This window comes from Lissotriton helveticus, chromosome 6, assembly GCF_964261635.1.
Source record: "Lissotriton helveticus chromosome 6, aLisHel1.1, whole genome shotgun sequence".
Classification (NCBI taxonomy): Eukaryota; Metazoa; Chordata; class Amphibia; order Caudata; family Salamandridae; genus Lissotriton; species Lissotriton helveticus.
In genome coordinates, this window is record NC_136067.1 from 396043443 (window position 1) to 396061797 (window position 18355).

An 18355-nucleotide genomic window follows, 5' to 3' on the forward strand; every position below is an offset into this window, starting at 1 on the left:
TTTTGAATTTGCGTATGTACAATCATATGGATTGAAGAATTACAGAACAATTAGGTTAAGTGGTGTAGACGGCTGTCTACTCAAGGACCTAAAAATATCCCTTTTGATGTTTCAAACGAAGTGGTACATAAGGTTACTGACAAGAAGCCTGATGCTTGTAGTCATAACCTAATACATTTATTTTTAATGTTAGAAAGTTGTGATTGTGGTGTAGTTGAGGTGCACACAAAAATATGCTGCAGTTTAAATCATTTGGTTCCCAATTATTTTTGACAGGTCAACATCAGCAGAGATCTAAAACTTTATCATAGATTCGAGTTATCGACAATATGTTTAATTTATTTGTAACGCCTTTGATATACCTGTAGTAATGCGTAAGCATGACTACAATTTGGCCATCTTCGTAAAATAATGTTGGGGGCGTATTAGCAGCTTAAGTCCTCTTGTTTACATCTGGAATCAGATCGAAAATCATAGATATAACCTACTAACATTGGTACTTGACACCCAGGATTATGAAGTACCTGTATGGGAAAATAATGTGCTCTGTTTTTATAACATCTAATTTGTGAGCGACACTGTTGGTGAAAGAAAGTGCTGTTGTTAAAACCATAGTAGAGCGATGAGACACAAGTAAAATGTAAAGTATTTCTGCGGCGGGCAAAACATACTGGAGACTTACTACCAAGTTGTTATCATTTCAATATGGCGCTATGGTACTACTTTTAAGTTTAGTCCGTTGTTAGTCTCAACGATCTTTTCAATATCATAGCTATTGCTAAGTCCTCTGTCAGTACCTGTAATTCTCGATGCCGTCAACGCTGTAGGTTTAGTGTGATAGGACAGCGGCTCTGGTTTTGAAATCATGTGATGATGGTTGAACTGTGGCCAAATAGTCTGTATTCTGTGTTTAGCAACTAAAACCAGGTGTTCCTAATCAGGTAATTTTGTCGCGAGGAAGTCAGCATAGGGCCCCGGTATATAAAGAGTCTTTGAAAGCAGCGTAAATCACTCGTGATCGTGCCACGTATGGTGCACAACGCTAAGGGAGAGAAATACAGTATAAAAGGTGAGCACGCTGTAGCCCTGTTTTACTACTGGCAAACTAGTCTGGGAAAGCTGAAATGCAGTAGATAACAGCAGGGAGATGGATATGGGAAGTTTCTGTTATATAGGATATAGTAGAGTCTAAAAGCCTTAAGGAAAGATAATGAAGGGGACTGAGAATTCTGTGCTAGCTATTTTGCTAGAGAAAATAAGAGGCTAATTCGTGGAAGGGTCAAAAGGACAATATTGTAAATCTTAAGGAACGAGGTTTGTAATGCAGGGGAGATCGGACAACGAAAAAACAATCAATTTTTCCATATTTTGATAGTGATCAGATGAATGGTACGTAGCCCGAAGATTGACACAGTTGGACAACTTTCACATAGAGGAAGTGTTAAAGAAATACAAGAAAACAAAATTTAAGGTACTTATAAGGACTTTATGATAATAATAGAGAATGCTACGCGTTTGCAATAGGTCTCCTATGTAGTTACATCAGTCTTCTTCGCTTCCTATGTACAGGTCACAACTTTACTCGAGAGACCCTGAAAGCAATTTATATGGGCCCAAGAAAAACAGGATTAAAGATGTCTCAGTTCTGAAGACATTTAAGGCAACAAGGTTTTATCAAAAAAAAATCGTTAAATAATGTTTTCCTATGGGAAATAGATGGTAGAATAGTTGCTTCCTCTATCTTTCAGTGTACATCTTGTAAAAACCATGGTGGCCAAATCAAGACAGGATTGAAGTCATTTCCCGTTTTACGAGATATTTAAGGTAACAGGGTTTAAAGTTAGGGGTTTTTTAAAATGAAAACTGACTTTTCTAAGAATAGGTGATATTACTCCAGTTTACTCTATTTAACTCTATAGGTAGCCAATCTGGGGTCATTACATTATTAGAACCTGGAGTCATTCGTAAGAACTTTTGGAGGTTCATAAACTAAAAGTAAGTCCTGATCTAAGAGAATTTCTTAGTATAGTATATAGGATGTAATCACACAATAGAGAATGAGAAGTAAACATGAGAGTTATGATGACTTTTAAAAACACACCTAGAGATTGAGTTAAAAGGGGGGACCTGAACTCTCCTCTTGCCCTGAATAAGTGATGGCAAATTGGAGCTTTTTAGAATTTGTGCTTTTTTTCTTTCAACAGATAGGAATCACTATTATCAAGCACATTATCACCGCTTAATCGGCAGTTTCCTGTCGATAAAAGCGGCGATAATGTATCACCTTTTGTTGATAATATGCTCCTTCATTTCTATGATAGTATGTAGAGCTTTCCTTTTTTTTGGTGTAGCAGTTGTACTCTCTTTGCATGCTCAGTGTCGTTTCGAAGCCCACGTTTCCTTTTTCTTCAAGTTCAACAAGCAAACCTTTCTTTATATAAGGTAGTAAATCTGTCGCTTTCTTTTCCCGGTTTGTGTGTGTCATCCGCTGCTGTACTTTTGTACAATATTAATAGTCATATTTTTTATATATTTATTTGAAAGGTAGTGCCGAGGTGCCAAACGTTGATTACGTACTCCGTCCACCGCCATTTTAGTAGTTTCTCACTGTTGTTTTATTACATCTGTTAGTTAGAACTCAGTTAGAACTCAGTAGATTTCAATCCTAGTCTTGAATATCTTACTATAGTATTTCAACTTTATTTTTATTGTGGGCCGTCATACCCCTACCCCACAAAATAAAAGAAGTATGTAGTTTTTTTAAATTAACTTTTATTAAACAATAAATATAAACAAAACTCAATTATAACTATATTAGAACTGGAAAAATAACTTAAACAATGTTATAAACAAATTGTGAAATGGATTCCAAAAGGTGTCTGATTGCAAAAGAAAAAAGAAAATTAGAGTTTAGAATTATATAGATGTGAGTAAATGAGCTGAAGCATTACGGGGCATATTACCAAGAACGGCGATAAAATTATCGCCGTTTCAGCGTCATGGAAACTACAGCTAAAGTGGCAATAATGGGCTTGATAATATGGGGGCATATTACCAAGGGATTTATCTACGCTTTTTTGGCTTTAAAAGACAAGAAAGCGTAGATAAAATTATCTCCCTATTACCTAGCTGTCGCTAACACCAGTTAGCGACAGCTATTAGGAGATAGCGACCATCTTGGGCCCTGCTTTGCATGTCGGAGAAATTTATCACTAAAGACCTGAAAGTGGGCGTGCCAAGATGTTAGCAACTGGAAACAGTCGCTAACATCGCTATCTCCTATTACCAACTTTTGGAGATATTCGCGCTAAGCGCGAATATCTCCAAAAGCTAACACCTGCCCTGATCAGTTCTTAGCCATGTTATCCAATGGGAGGTGGATAACATGGCTAAGAGCATTTGCTCGGTAATGCATGAATATCGCTGACTTTTCAGCGATATTCATGCATTTTGGCTGATTTTTATCGCTTAGGAGAGAAACCTTGATAATATCAAGGCTCCTAAGCGATAAAAATCGTCGCTACATGGCGATAAAATTATAGCCGCTAAGCCAACATAGCGATAATTATCGCTAGTTGTTGGTAATATGCCCCATGGTGTTGTGAATTCCCATAGCAGACCAGGTTCTGGTGTTAACCTGGGCTACTATGGGAATTCACAAGAGCATATTATCAAGTCCATTATCGCCGCTTTAGCAGCAGTTTCCTGCCACTGAAATGGTGATACTTTTATCGCCGTTCTTGATACTATGCCCCTACAAGTTTTGGTAACTCTACGGATTTGCGTGTGCAGTGTGACTCGTACTTTCCAGTTCTGTTATAGTGCCGCGTTCAAGTGGTGTCTATATGGAAGTGTCTACTACATTACTGACGCCCATTATGGCGACTTATTTCTAATGCATTCCTATGAAAGCTTTGTAGATCTAGGCCTCTGTGCTTACCGTTGTATAAACTTTGCGGGTAAACATTTCAGGCAGTTGATGTCACAACTTATTGTGAGCAATTCTTCTACACGTCTACACCTCGAAGACAGCAGTGTCTAAGTTTAAGAGAGAAAGAGAAATGACTTCACAGAGAGTGAGAGAGAGAGAAAACAACATTAACCCCTTGTATGCTCATGACGAGCTGAGCTCGCCATGGCATACAGTGCTCGGGTGCTCATGACGAGCTCAGCTCGTCATGAGCCCCACCCGCGGGGGGAGCGCCAGCGCTCCCCCCGCGGGTGCCTGATCTATTTCGTTTGGACGGGGGAGGAAGGGGAAGACAATCCCCTGCCTCCCCCCACCCCCCCTGCCCGCGAGGTGCGCTGACGTCATTGGATGTTCCCTTTTGTCCTCCGACGCGCAGAGAAGCCATTTGCTTCCTGTGCGTCGGAGGAGAAAGAGGTAAGTTTGGGGGCTGGGGCAGGGGGGATTTAAACTAAAGAGGCATCGGGGGAAAGGAAAGGGTTTTCCTTTCCCTCGATGCCTCTTTAGAGCATTCCTGCTGCACGATCGTGCGATTATGCAGCAGGAATGCCCACTAGACACCAGGGATTATTTTTTATTTTTTATTTGGCAATGTTTGTTGGTTTGGGGAGCGGCCCCTTGGGCAAGGGTCGCTTCCCTTTTAGGGGGCATATATTTTAAGTTGTTGGCCACCCGGGAGGTGGCACAACTTAATTTTTTTTTTAAATCGTAAAAAACGGGCATAGTTTTGGAGAGTGGCCCCTTGGGCAAGGGCCACTCTCATGGGGGCCATTTTAGGTGCTTTGTGTAGTTTTGGGGAGCGACCCCTTAGGCAAGGGTCGCTCCCTTTTAGGGGGCATATATTTTAAGTTGTTGGCCACCCGGGAGGGGGCACAACTTTATTTATTTAATTTTAAACGCCTTAAAAAATCGGGCATTGTTTTGGAGAGTGGCCCCTTGGGCAAGGGCCACTCTAACAGGGGCCATTTTAGGTGTTCAATTTAGTTTTGGGGAGTGACCCCTTAGGGGGCATATTTTTTAACTTGTTGGCCCCCCAGGAGGGGGCACAACTTTATATATATTGTCAGTTAAATTTATGGAATTGGGCATTGTTTTGGAGAATGGCCCCTTGGGCAAGGGCCACTCTCACGGGGGCCATTTTAGGTTCTCAATTTTTTTTTTATTTACCCCTTATGCAAAGGTTGCTCCCCTTTAGGGGACATTTCGTAAGCCTTTGGCTACCCCCGGGGAGTCTAATTTTCGAAAATTTTAAAGGATGTGCTGGGGAGTGGCCTCTTTGGCATGGGTTACTCCCCTTGGGGGCCATTTTAGGTAGCCCACAATTGTTTTTTGTCGAAGACTAGGGTCGCTCCCCTCTTGGTGGATTTTTGAATTTTTTTATTTAGGGATGTGCTGGGGAGTGCCCATTGGAGAAGGGTCACTCCCCTTGGGGGCCTTTTTTGGATGCCCACATTTTTTGTTTTTGTTTTGGGGCCCATCCTTTTAGCTTTGTTTGCCCCCTTGGGGGGTAGGCAAATTAAAAGTAATAATAATAATAATTTTTTTGACACACTGTGCCAATTGTGTAAATTGTGTAAATGTAGTGGGGAGTGTCCCCTTGTGCAAAGGTCACTACCCTTTTTTGGCACAAATATTTTACCTTGCCATTTTGATATGCCCATGATGTTAGGTTGTTGCTCACTGCAGCACCCCAGTTCAGACACGGCCATATGCAAATTAGTCTGACCCTATGCTTCATGGGAGGAGTCCAGCCCGAACTGCCCAGCCATATCTTACCTGGCCCGGAAACAACCATAATGGGACGCTTTAAGGTTTGCAAAGAATTCTGGTTAGGAAACCATTAGGGGACCCATGCATGCCATACCTCCCTGGACTCCCCCGGGTGTCTAGTTTTCTGAACTGTTTGGGTTTGGTAGTTTCACAAGTTTGCCGCCGAGCCCCGGGCCAAAAACTCAGGTGCCCCCGCAAAAAATAAGGTAGTTTTGCTATAGGTTATTTTAAATTCTCCACCGTACGATTTGGGCCTTTTCCTGTTGCAGCCACAATGCCTACCCACGTAAGTGAGGTGCCATTTTTTTCGGGAGACCTGGGGGAACGCGGGGTGCATGGAAATTTGTTGATCCACGCAGATTCCAGAACTTTCCACCACATAAATGTGAGGAAAATGCATTTTTTTGGTCAATTTTTGAGGTTTGCAAGGGATTCTGGGTAACAGAACCTGGTGGGAGGCAGTTGAGTCACCCCCTCCTGAATTCCCCTGTGGGTGTAGTTTTCAAAAATTTATAGGTTTGCTAGGTTTCCCTAGGTGCCGGCCGAGACACGGTTCAAAAACGAAAGGTAGGCACTTTGCCAAAAAAGGGCAGTTTTTCACTGCGAAATTGCGGTGCGAACACGTTGCATTTTGCGCTGTATCCTGTCGCAGGCACTAGGCAGACCCAGGCAAGTGAGGTACCATTTTTTCCAGGACACCTGGGGGAACACAGGGTGGGTGTAAATTTGTTGATCCATGCAGATTCCAGAACTTTTCACCACAGAAATGTGAGGAAAATGCGTTTTTTGGTACATTTTTTAAGTTTGCAAGGGATTCTGGGTAACAGAACCTGGTGGGAGGCAGTTGAGTCACCCCATCCTGAATTCCCCTCGGTGTCTAGTTTTCAAAAATGTATAGGTTTGCTAGGTTTCCCTAGGTGCCGGCCGATCTAGGGTAAAAAAATCAAAAGGTAGGCACTTTGCTAAAAAAGGGCCCGTTTTCACTGCGAAATTACGGTGCGAACACATTGCGTTTTGCGCTGTTTCCTGTCGCAGGCACTAGGCAGACCCAGGCAAGTGAGGTACAATTTTTTTTCAGGAGACCTGGGAGAACACGGGGTGGGTGGAAATTTGTTGATCCACGCAGATTCCAGAACTTTCCACCACAGAAATGTGAGGAAAATGCGTTTTTTTGGTCAATTTTTTTAGCTTTGCAAGGGATTCTGGGTAACAGAACCTGTGGGAGGCAGTTGAGTCACCCCATCCTGAATTCCCCTGGGTGTCTAGTTTTCAAAAATGTATAGGTTTGCTAGGTTTCCCTAGGTGCCGGCAGAGCTAGGGTTAAAAAACTACAGGTAGGCACTTTGCCAAAAAAGGGCCAGTTTTCACTGCGAAATTGTGGTGCGAACATGTTTAGTTTTGCGCTGTTTCCTGTCGCAGGCACTAGGCAGACCCAGGCAAGTGAGGTACCATTTTTTCCAGGAGACCTGGGGGAACACAGGGTGGGTGGACATTTGTTGATCCACGCAGATTCCATAACTTTCCACTACAGAAATGTGAGGAAAATTGCATTTTTTTGGTCAATTTATTTGGTTTGCAAGGGATTCTGGGTAACAGAACCTGGTGGGAGGCAGTTGAGTCACCCCATCCTGAATTTCCCTGGGTGTCTAGTTTTCAAAAATGTATAGGTTTGCTAGGTTTCCCTAGGTGCCGGCAGAGCTAGGGTTCAAAAATGAAAGGTAGGCACTTTGCCAAAAAAGGGCCCGTTTTCACTGCGAAATTGCGGTGCTAACACGTTGCGTTTTGCACTGTTTCCTGTCGCAGGCACTAGGCAGACCCAGGCAAGTGAGGTACGATTTTTTTGGGAGACCTTGGGGAATGCGGGGTGGGTAGAAATTTGTTGATCCACGCAGATTCCTGAACTTTCCACCAAAGAAATGTGAGGAAAATGCATTTTATTTGTCAATTGTTTAGCTTTGCAAGGGATTCTGGGTAACAGAACCTGGTGGGAGGCAGTTGACTCACCACATCCTGAATTCTCCTGGCTGTCTAGTTTTCAGAAATGTATAGGTTTGCTAGGTTTCCCTAGGTGCCGGCAGAGCTATGGTTAAAAAACGAAAGGTAGGCACTTTGCCAAAAAAGGGCCAGTTTTCACTGCGAAATTGCGGTGCGAACACTTTGCGTTTTGCGCTGTTTTCTGTCGCAGGCACTAGACAGACCCAGGCAAGTGAGGTACCATTTTTTTCAGGAGACCTGGGGAAACATGGGGTGGGTGAAAATGTGTTGATCCACGCAGATTCCAGTACTTTCCACCACAGAAATATGAGGAAAATGCATTTTTTTGTCAATTTTCAAGGGATTCTGGGTAACAGAACCTGGTGGGAGGCAGTTGACTCACCACATCCTGAATTCTCCTGGCTGTCTAGTTTTCAGAAATGTATAGGTTTGCTAGGTTTCCCTAGGTGCCGGCAGAGCTATGGTTAAAAAACAAAAAGTAGGCACTTTGCCAAAAAAGGGCCAGTTTTCACTGCGAAATTGCGGTGTAAACACGTTGCGTTTTGCGCTGTTTCCTGTCGCAGGCACTTGGCAGACCCAGGCAAGTGAGGTACCATTTTTTCGGGAGACCTCGGGGAACACGGGGTGGATGGAAATTTGTTGATCCACGCAGATTCCAGAACTTTCCACCACAGAAATGTGAGGAAAATGCGTTTTTTTTTGTAAATTTTTTAGCTTTGCAAGGGATTCTGGGTAACATAACCAGGTGGGAGGCAGTTGAGTCACCACATCCTGAATTCCCCTGGGTGTCTAGTTTTCAGAAATGTATAGGTTTGCTAGGTTTCCCTAGGTGCTGGCAGAGCTCGGGTTCAAAAACGAAAGGTAGGCACTTTGCCAAAAAAGGGCCCGTTTTCACAGCGAAATTGCAGTGCGAACACGTTGCGTTTTGCGCTGGTTCCTCTCGCATGCACTAGGCAGACCCAGGCAAGTGAGGTACCATTTTTTCCAGGAGACCTGGGGGAACACAGGGTGGGTGGAAATGTGTTGATCCACGCAGATTCCAGAACTTTCCATCACAGAAATGTTAGGAAAATGCATTTTTTTGTCCATTTTTTAGCTTTGCAAGGGATTCTGGGTAACAGAACATGGTGGGAGGCAGTTGAGTCACCCTATCCTGAATTTCCCTGGGTGTCTAGTTTTCAGAAATGTATAGGTTTGCTAGGTTTCCCTAGGTGCCGGCAGAGCTAGGTTTCAAAAACGAAAGGTAGGCACTTTGCCAAAAAAGGGCCCGTTTCCACTGCAAATTTGCGGTGCGAACACGTTGCGTTTTGCGCTGTTTTCTGTCGCGGGCACTAGACAGACCCAGGCAAGTGAGGTACAATTTTTTTTCGGGAGAGCTGGGAGAACACGGGTGGTTGGAAATTTGTTGATCCACGCAGATTCCAGAACTTTCCACCACAGAAATGTGAGGAAAATGCAATTTTTTGTCCATTTTTTAGCTTTGCAAGGGATTCTGGGTAACAAAACCTGGTGGGAGGCAGTTGAGTCACCCCATCCTGAACTCCACTGGGTGTCTAATTTTCAAAAATATATAGGTTTGCTAGGTTTCCCTAGCTGCCGGCAGAGCTAGTGTTCAAAAACTACAGGTAGGCACTAAGCTAAAAAGGGCCAGTATTGACTGCGAAACTGAGGTGCAACCACGTTGCGTTTTGTGCCGTTTCCTGTCGAAGGCACTAGGCAGACCCAGGCAAATGAGGTACCATTTTTCTTGGAAGTCCTGGGGGAACGCTGGGTGGGTGAAAATGTGTTGATCCACGCAGATTCCAGAACTTTCCACCACAGAAATATGAGGAAAATGCGTTTTTTTGTCAATTTTCAAGGGATTCTGGGTAACAGAACCTGGTGGGAGGTAGTTGAGTCACCCCATCCTGAGTTCCCCTGGGTGTCTAGTTTTCAAAAATGTATAGGTTTGCTTGGTTTCCCTAGGTGCCGGCAGAGCTAGGGTTAAAAAACAAAAGGTAGGCACTTTGCCAAAAAAGGGCCCGTTTTCACTGCGAAATTGCGGTGTAAACACGTTGCGTTTTGCGCTGTTTCCTGTCGCAGGCACTTGGCAGACCCAGGCAAGTGAGGTACCATTTTTTTCGGGAGACCTCGGGGAACGCGGGGTGGATGGAAATTTGTTGATCCACGCAGATTCCAGAACTTTCCACCACAGAAATGTGAGGAAAATGCGGTTTTTTTTGTACATTTTTTAGCTTTGCAAGGGATTCTGGGTAACATAACCAGGTGGGAGGCAGTTGAGTCACCACATCCTAAATTCCCCTGGGTGTCTAGTTTTCAGAAATGTATAGGTTTGCTAGGTTTCCCTAGGTGCTGGCAGAGCTAGGGTTCAAAAACGAAAGGTAGGCACTTTGCCAAAAAAGGGCCCGTTTTCACAGCGAAATTGCAGTGCGAACACGTTGCGTTTTGCGCTGGTTCCTCTCGCATGCACTAGGCAGACCCAGGCAAGTGAGGTACCATTTTTTCCAGGAGACCTGGGGGAACACAGGGTGGGTGGAAATGTGTTGATCCACGCAGATTCCAGAACTTTCCATCACAGAAATGTTAGGAAAATGCATTTTTTTGTCCATTTTTTAGCTTTGCAAGGGATTCTGGGTAACAGAACATGGTGGGTGGCAGTTGAGTCACCCCATCCTGAATTTCCCTGGGTGTCTAGTTTTCAGAAATGTATAGGTTTGCTAGGTTTCCCTAGGTGCCGGCAGAGCTAGGCTTCAAAAACGAAAGGTAGGCACTTTGCCAAAAAAGGGCCCGTTTCCACTGCAAAATTGCGGTGCGAACCCGTTGCGTTTTGCGCTGTTTTCTGTCGCGGGCACTAGACAGACCCAGGCAAGTGAGGTACAATTTTTTTTGGGAGAGCTGGGAGAACACGGGTGGTTGGAAATTTGTTGATCCACACAGATTCCAGAACTTTCCACCACAGAAATGTGAGGAAAATGCCATTTTTTTGTCCATTTTTTAGCTTTGCAAGGGATTCTGGGTAACAGAACCTGGTGGGAGGCAGTTGAGTCACCCCATCCTGAAATCCACTGGGTGTCTAATTTTCAGAAATGTATAGGTTTGCTAGGTTTCCCTAGGTGCTGGCAGAGCTAGGGTTCAAAAACGAAAGGTAGGCACTTTGCCAAAAAAGGGCCCGTTTTCACAGCGAAATTGCAGTGCGAACACGTTGCGTTTTGCGCTGGTTCCTCTCGCATGCACTAGGCAGACCCAGGCAAGTGAGGTACCATTTTTTCCAGGAGACCTGGGGGAACACAGGGTGGGTGGAAATGTGTTGATCCACGCAGATTCCAGAACTTTCCATCACAGAAATGTTAGGAAAATGCATTTTTTTGTCCATTTTTTAGCTTTGCAAGGGATTCTGGGTAACAGAACATGGTGGGTGGCAGTTGAGTCACCCCATCCTGAATTTCCCTGGGTGTCTAGTTTTCAGAAATGTATAGGTTTGCTAGGTTTCCCTAGGTGCCGGCAGAGCTAGGCTTCAAAAACGAAAGGTAGGCACTTTGCCAAAAAAGGGCCCGTTTCCACTGCAAAATTGCGGTGCGAACCCGTTGCGTTTTGCGCTGTTTTCTGTCGCGGGCACTAGACAGACCCAGGCAAGTGAGGTACAATTTTTTTTGGGAGAGCTGGGAGAACACGGGTGGTTGGAAATTTGTTGATCCACACAGATTCCAGAACTTTCCACCACAGAAATGTGAGGAAAATGCAATTTTTTTGTCCATTTTTTAGCTTTGCAAGGGATTCTGGGTAACAGAACCTGGTGGGAGGCAGTTGAGTCACCCCATCCTGAAATCCACTGGGTGTCTAATTTTCAAAAATATATAGGTTTGCTAGGTATCCCTAGCTGCCGGCAGAGCTAGTGTTCAAAAACTACAGGTAGGCACTAAGCTAAAAAGGGCCAGTATTGACTGCGAAACTGAGGTGCAACCACGTTGCGTTTTGCGCTGGTTCCTCTCGCATGCACTAGGCAGACCCAGGCAAGTGAGGTACCATTTTTTCCAGGAGACCTGGGGGAACACAGGGTGGGTGGAAATGTGTTGATCCACGCAGATTCCAGAACTTTCCATCACAGAAATGTTAGGAAAATGCATTTTTTTGTCCATTTTTTAGCTTTGCAAGGGATTCTGGGTAACAGAACATGGTGGGAGGCAGTTGAGTCACCCCATCCTGAATTTCCCTGGGTGTCTAGTTTTCAGAAATGTATAGGTTTGCTAGGTTTCCCTAGGTGCCGGCAGAGCTAGTGTTCAAAAACTACAGGTAGGCACTAAGCTAAAAAGGGCCAGTATTGACTGCGAAACTGAGGTGCAACCACGTGCCGTTTCCTGTCGAAGGCACTAGGCAGACCCAGGCAAATGAGGTACCATTTTTCTTGGAAGTCCTGGGGGAACGCTGGGTGGGTGAAAATGTGTTGATCCACGCAGATTCCAGAACTTTCTACCACAGAAATGTAAGGAAAATGCGTTTTTTGTCAATTTTTTAGATTTGCAAGGGATTCTGGGTAACAGAACCTGGTGGGAGGCAGTCGAGTCACCCCATCCTGAATTCCCCTGGGTGTCTACTTTTCAAAAATGTATAGTTTTGCTAGGTTTCCCTAGGTGCCGGCAGAGCTAGGGTGCAAAAACTACAGCTAGGCACTTTGCCATAAAATGGTCAATTTTTAACTGCAAAATTGAGGTGTGACCACGTTGCATTTTGCGACGTTTCCTGTCATAGGCACAAGGCCGATCCACTCAAGTGAGGTACCGTTTTTATCGGGAGACTTAGGGTAATTCAGATTTGTAAATCAACTGTTATTACCTTTTGAGTTTTCATGCATTTCTCCATTCCCAATGAAAGACATTGTGTAAAAATAAAATTGTTTTGAAAAATGACCAATAGATCTCATGCTAGTATGAGTATTACCAATTTTGAAAATGTACAAATATATACTGTTTCTAAACTCTACAATTTGTACCCAATTCAGAAATACTTAGGTGTCTTTCATACCGATTTTTCCATGTATACATTTTCCTAGAATAAGTGCTCTATACACAGTAAATAATAAAATACCATTGAAAGTTGCTGCTCAGTTTTTGGCTCTGGGTTCGTCGGGTTCTTGGTGAAACTACAAGTCCTATATCTCCCCACAACCAGGAAGGTCAAACGGATGTAACGGTATATTGCTTTTAAAGAGCTGTCAAAGTTATAGGTGAAAACGTTGAGCCAAAAGGCTGTTTTTTCAACTAATTTTCAATTATTCCAATATTTAAATGTTAGTTTCTATAAAGAAACCTTCATGGATTTAGACAAATGACCCCTTTCTGAATTCAGAATTTTGTCTACGTTTCGAAAATGTATAGTTTTCCAGGATCCATTATTGCTTTCAAACTCATTTCTACCATTAACTGGAAGGAGGTTGAAAGCTCTAAAAATAGCAAAAATAGTCTATGTCCCAGAAAAATGCCAAAACTGTGTGAAAAATGTTAGTTCTCTGACAAAAGACTGTCATTCCCTAAAAGCTGAGAAAATGGAGATTTCAGTCCCACAAACCCTTTTTTTATAGCATTTGCAGAGAAAAACCCAGAGGCTTTAATTTGCAGGCCATTTTTCCCATTTTTCTGAAAAAAACTAAAATTTCACTGTAATTTGCTTAATTTCTGGGACCCCTCCAAGGGAATCCACAAACCCTGGGTACCTTTAGAATCCACATGATGTTGGAAGAAAAGGACGCAAATTTGGCGTGGATACCTTATGTGGTCAAAACTTTATAAGGGCCTAAGCGCGCACTACCCCAAATCGCCAAAAAAAGGCTTAGCACAGGAGGGGGAAAGGCCTAGCAGCGAAGGGGTTAAAACTGTGTCGCAGAGTCTGGAGTTGAGATTTTTTCTTGAAAAGTGAGATGTAGATTTACTAGCTCCTTGCATCACTTTATCCATGTTAAAAGTGACTCAAAAGTGGCATAATAGGGTTGTGGATCTGTTTGTCAGACTGTTGTAACGTATCTGTTGTCACTGCTCGGAGGTAATTATAGATTTTACAGAGAAGCTGCTGTACACTACGCACTCTGGGCCATAATATCAAGCCTGAGCGACAAAATTATCGCCACTTTATCGGCAGGAAAGTGGCGCTAAAGTGGCGATAATGGGTTTGATGATATGCTCTATGGAATTCCAATCGAAGCTCATGTTAGATGTCCTTCACATCTAACTGATGGTGCTCACTGCACCATCAGGATTCAAGCAAGCCGGGCCGAAGACGGCTGTAATGCCAGAAACTGGTCCCCGGAAGCTTGTTTCCTTTCCAGTAAAGAATTGGCTTGGTAGTTTGGTCTGCCCTGTTCCCATGATGCACTGGGCCAGGGTCAGACTAATTTGCATGTAGCCAGGTTCTGAACTGGGATGGTGCAGTGAGCTAAAAAACGGTGATGGATCAAGCCCTGATCTTTTGACTGGGTAGGAGTGTTCTGCTTAATTCAGATACTCTGTCCATCACCACCCCCCTTTTTGAATCGTTTTGGCCACCACAAGTGTGGAAGGGTATGCTCAGATGTGAGTCCCTTGCTCACTGCACCATCAGGATTCAAGCAAGCCGGGCCGAAGACGGCTGTAATGCCAGAAACCGGTCCCCGGAAGCTTGTTTCCTTTCCAGTAAAGAATTGGCTTGGTAGTTTGGTCTGCCCTGTTCCCATGATGCACTGGGCCAGGGTCAGACTAATTTGCATGTAGCCAGGTTCTGAACTGGGATGGTGCAGTGAGCTAAAAAACGGTGATGGATCAAGCCCTGATCTTTTGACTGGGTAGGAGTGTTCTGCTTAATTCAGATACTCTGTCCATCACCACCCCCCTTTTTGAATCGTTTTGGCCACCACAAGTGTGGAAGGGTATGCTCAGATGTGAGTCCCTTGCTCACTGCACCATCAGGATTCAAGCAAGCCGGGCCGAAGACGGCTGTAATGCCAGAAACCGGTCCCCGGAAGCTTGTTTCCTTTCCAGTAAAGAATTGGCTTGGTAGTTTGGTCTGCCCTGTTCCCATGATGCACTGGGCCAGGGTAAGACTAATTTGCATGTAGCCAGGTTCTGAACTGGGATGGTGCAGTGAGCTAAAAAACGGTGATGGATCAAGCCCTGATCTTTTGACTGGGTAGGAGTGTTCTGCTTAATTCAGATACTCTGTCCATCACCACCCCCCTTTTTTAATCGTTTTGGCCACCACAAGTGTGAAAGGGTATGCTCAGATGTGAGTCCCTTGCTCACTGCACCATCAGGATTCAAGCAAGCCGGGTCGAAGACGGCTGTAATGCCAGAAACCGGTCCCCGGAAGCTTGTTTCCTTTCCAGTGAAGAATTGGCTTGGTAGTTTGGTCTGCCCTGTTCCCATGATGCACTGGGCCAGGGTCAGACTAATTTGCATGTAGCCAGGTTCTTAACTGGGATGGTGCAGTGAGCTAAAAAACGGTGATGGATCAAGCCCTGATCTTTTGACTGGGTAGGAGTGTTCTGCTTAATTCAGATACTCTGTCCATCACCACCCCCCTTTTTGAATCGTTTTGGCCACCACAAGTGTGGAAGGGTATGCTCAGATGTGAGTCCCTTGCTCACTGCACCATCAGGATTCAAGCAAGCCGGGCCGAAGACGGCTGTAACGCCAGAAACCGGTCCCCGGAAGCTTGTTTCCTTTCCAGTAAAGAATTGGCTTGGTAGTTTGGTCTGCCCTGTTCCCATGATGCACTGGGCCAGGGTCAGACTAATTTGCATGTAGCCAGGTTCTGAACTGGGATGGTGCAGTGAGCTAAAAAACGGTGATGGATCAAGCCCTGATCTTTTGACTGGGTAGGAGTGTTCTGCTTAATTGAGATACTCTGTCCATCACCACCCCCCTTTTTGAATTGTTTTGGCCACCACAAGTGTGGAAGGGTATGCTCAGATGTGAGTCCCTTGCTCACTGCACCATCAGGATTCAAGCAAGCGGGCCGAAGACGGTTGTAACGCCAGAAACCGGTCCCCGGAAGCTTGTTTCCTTTCCAGTAAAGAATTGGCTTGGTAGTTTGGTCTGCCCTGTTCCCATGATGCACTGGGCCAGGGTCAGACTAATTTGCATGTAGCCAGGTTCTGAACTGGGATGGTGCAGTGAGCTAAAAAACGGTGATGGATCAAGCCCTGATCTTTTGACTGGGTAGGAGTGTTCTGCTTAATTCAGATACTCTGTCCATCACCAACCCCTTTTTGAATCGTTTTGGCCACCACAAGTGTAGAAGGGTATGCTCAGATGTGAGTCCCTTGCTCACTGCACCATCAGGATTCAAGCAAGCCGGGCCGAAGACGGCTGTAATGCCAGAAACCGGTCCCCGGAAGCTTGTTTCCTTTCCAGTAAAGAATTGGCTTGGTAGTTTGGTCTGCCCTGTTCCCATGATGCACTGGGCCAGGGTCAGACTAATTGGCATGTAGCCAGGTTCTGAACTGGGATGGTGCAGTGAGCTAAAAAACGGTGATGGATCAAGCCCTGATCTTTTGACTGGGTAGGAGTGTTCTGCTTAATTTAGATACTCTGTCCATAACCACCCCCCTTTTTTAATCGTTTTGGCCACCACAAGTGTGGAAGGGTATGCTCAGATGTGAGTCCCTTGCTCACTGCACCATCAGGATTCAAGCAAGCCGGGCCGAAAACGGCTGTAATGCCAGAAACCGGTCCCCGGAAGCTTGTTTCCTTTCCAGTAAAGAATTGGCTTGGTAGTTTGGTCTGCCCTGTTCCCATGATGCACTGGGCCAGGGTCAGACTAATTTGCATGTAGCCAGGTTCTGAACTGGGATGGTGCAGTGAGCTAAAAAACGGTGATGGATCAAGCCCTGATCTTTTGACTGGGTAGGAGTGTTCTGCTTAATTCAGATACTCTGTCCATCACCACCCCCCTTTTTGAATCGTTTTGGCCACCACAAGTGTGGAAGGGTATGATCAGATGTGAGTCCCTTGCTCACTGCACCATCAGGATTCAAGCAAGCCGCGCCGAAGACGGCTGTAATGCCAGAGACCGGTCCCCGGAAGCTTGTTTCCTTTCCAGTAAAGGATTGGCTTAGTAGTTTGGTCTGCCCTGTTCCCATGATGCACTGGGCCAGGGTCAGACTAATTTGCATGTAGCCAGGTTCTGAACTGGGATGGTGCAGTGAGCTAAAAAAACGGTGATGGATCAAGCCCTGATCTTTTGACTGGGTAGGAGTGTTCTGCTTAATTCAGATACTCTGTCCATCACCACCCCCCTTTTTGAATCGTTTTGGCCACCACAAGTGTGGAAGGGCATGCTCAGATGTGAGTCCCTTGCTCACTGCACCATCAGGTTTCAAGCAAGCCGGGCCGAAGACGGCTGTAACGCCAGAAACCGGTCCCCGGAAGCTTGTTTCCTTTCCAGTAAAGAATTGGCTTGGTAGTTTGGTCTGCCCTGTTCCCATGATGCACTGGGCCAGGGTCAGACTAATTTGCATGTAGCCAGGTTCTGAAGTGGGATGGTGCAGTGAGCTAAAAAACGGTGATGGATCAAGCCCTGATCCTTTGACTGGGTAGGATTGTTCGGCTTAATTCAGATACTCTGTCCATCACCACCCCCCTTTTTGAATCGTTTTGGCCACCACAAGTGTGGAAGGGTATGCTCAGATGTGAGTCCCTTGCTCACTGCACCATCAGGATTCAAGCAAGCCGGCCGAAGACGGCTGTAATGTTAGAAACCGGTCCCCGGAAGCTTGTTTCCTTTCCAGTAAAGAATTGGCTTGGTAGTTTGGTCTGCCCTGTTCCCATGATGCACTGGGCCAGGGTCAGACTAATTGGCATGTAGCCAGGTTCTGAACTGGGATGGTGCAGTGAGCTAAAACACGGTGATGGATCAAGCCCTGATCTTTTGACTGGGTAGGAGTGTTCTGCTTAATTCAGATACTCTGTCCATCACCACCCCCCTTTTTGAATCGTTTTGGCCACCACAAGTGTGGAAGGGTATGCTCAGATGTGAGTCCCTTGCTCACTTCACCATCAGGATTCAGGCAAGCCGGGCCGAAGACGGCTGTAATGCCAGAAACCGGTCCCCGGAAGCTTGTTTCCTTTCCAGTAAAGAATTGGCTTGGTAGTTTGGTCTGTCCTGTTCCCATGATGCACTGGGCCAGGGTCAGACTAATTTGCATGTAGCCAGGTTCTGAACTGGGATGGTGCAGTGAGCTAAAAAACGGTGATGGATCAAGCCCCGATCTTTTGACTGGGTAGGAGTGTTCTGCTTAATTCAGATACTCTGTCCATCACCACCCCCTTTTTGAATGGTTTTGGCCACCACAAGTGTGGAAGGGTATGCTCAGATGTGAGTCCTTTGCTCACTGCACCATCAGGATTCAAGCAAGCCGGGCCGAAGACGGCTGTAATGCCAGAAACCGTTCCCCGGAAGCTTTTTCCTTTCCAGTAAAGAATTGGCTTGGTAGTTTTGTCTGCCCTGTTCCCATGATGCACTGGGCCAGGGTCAGACTAATTTGCATGTAGCCAGGTTCTGAACTGGGATGGTGCAGTGAGCTAAAAAACGGTGATGGATCAAGCCCTGATCTTTTGACTGGGTAGGAGTGTTCTGCTTAATTCAGATACTCTGTCC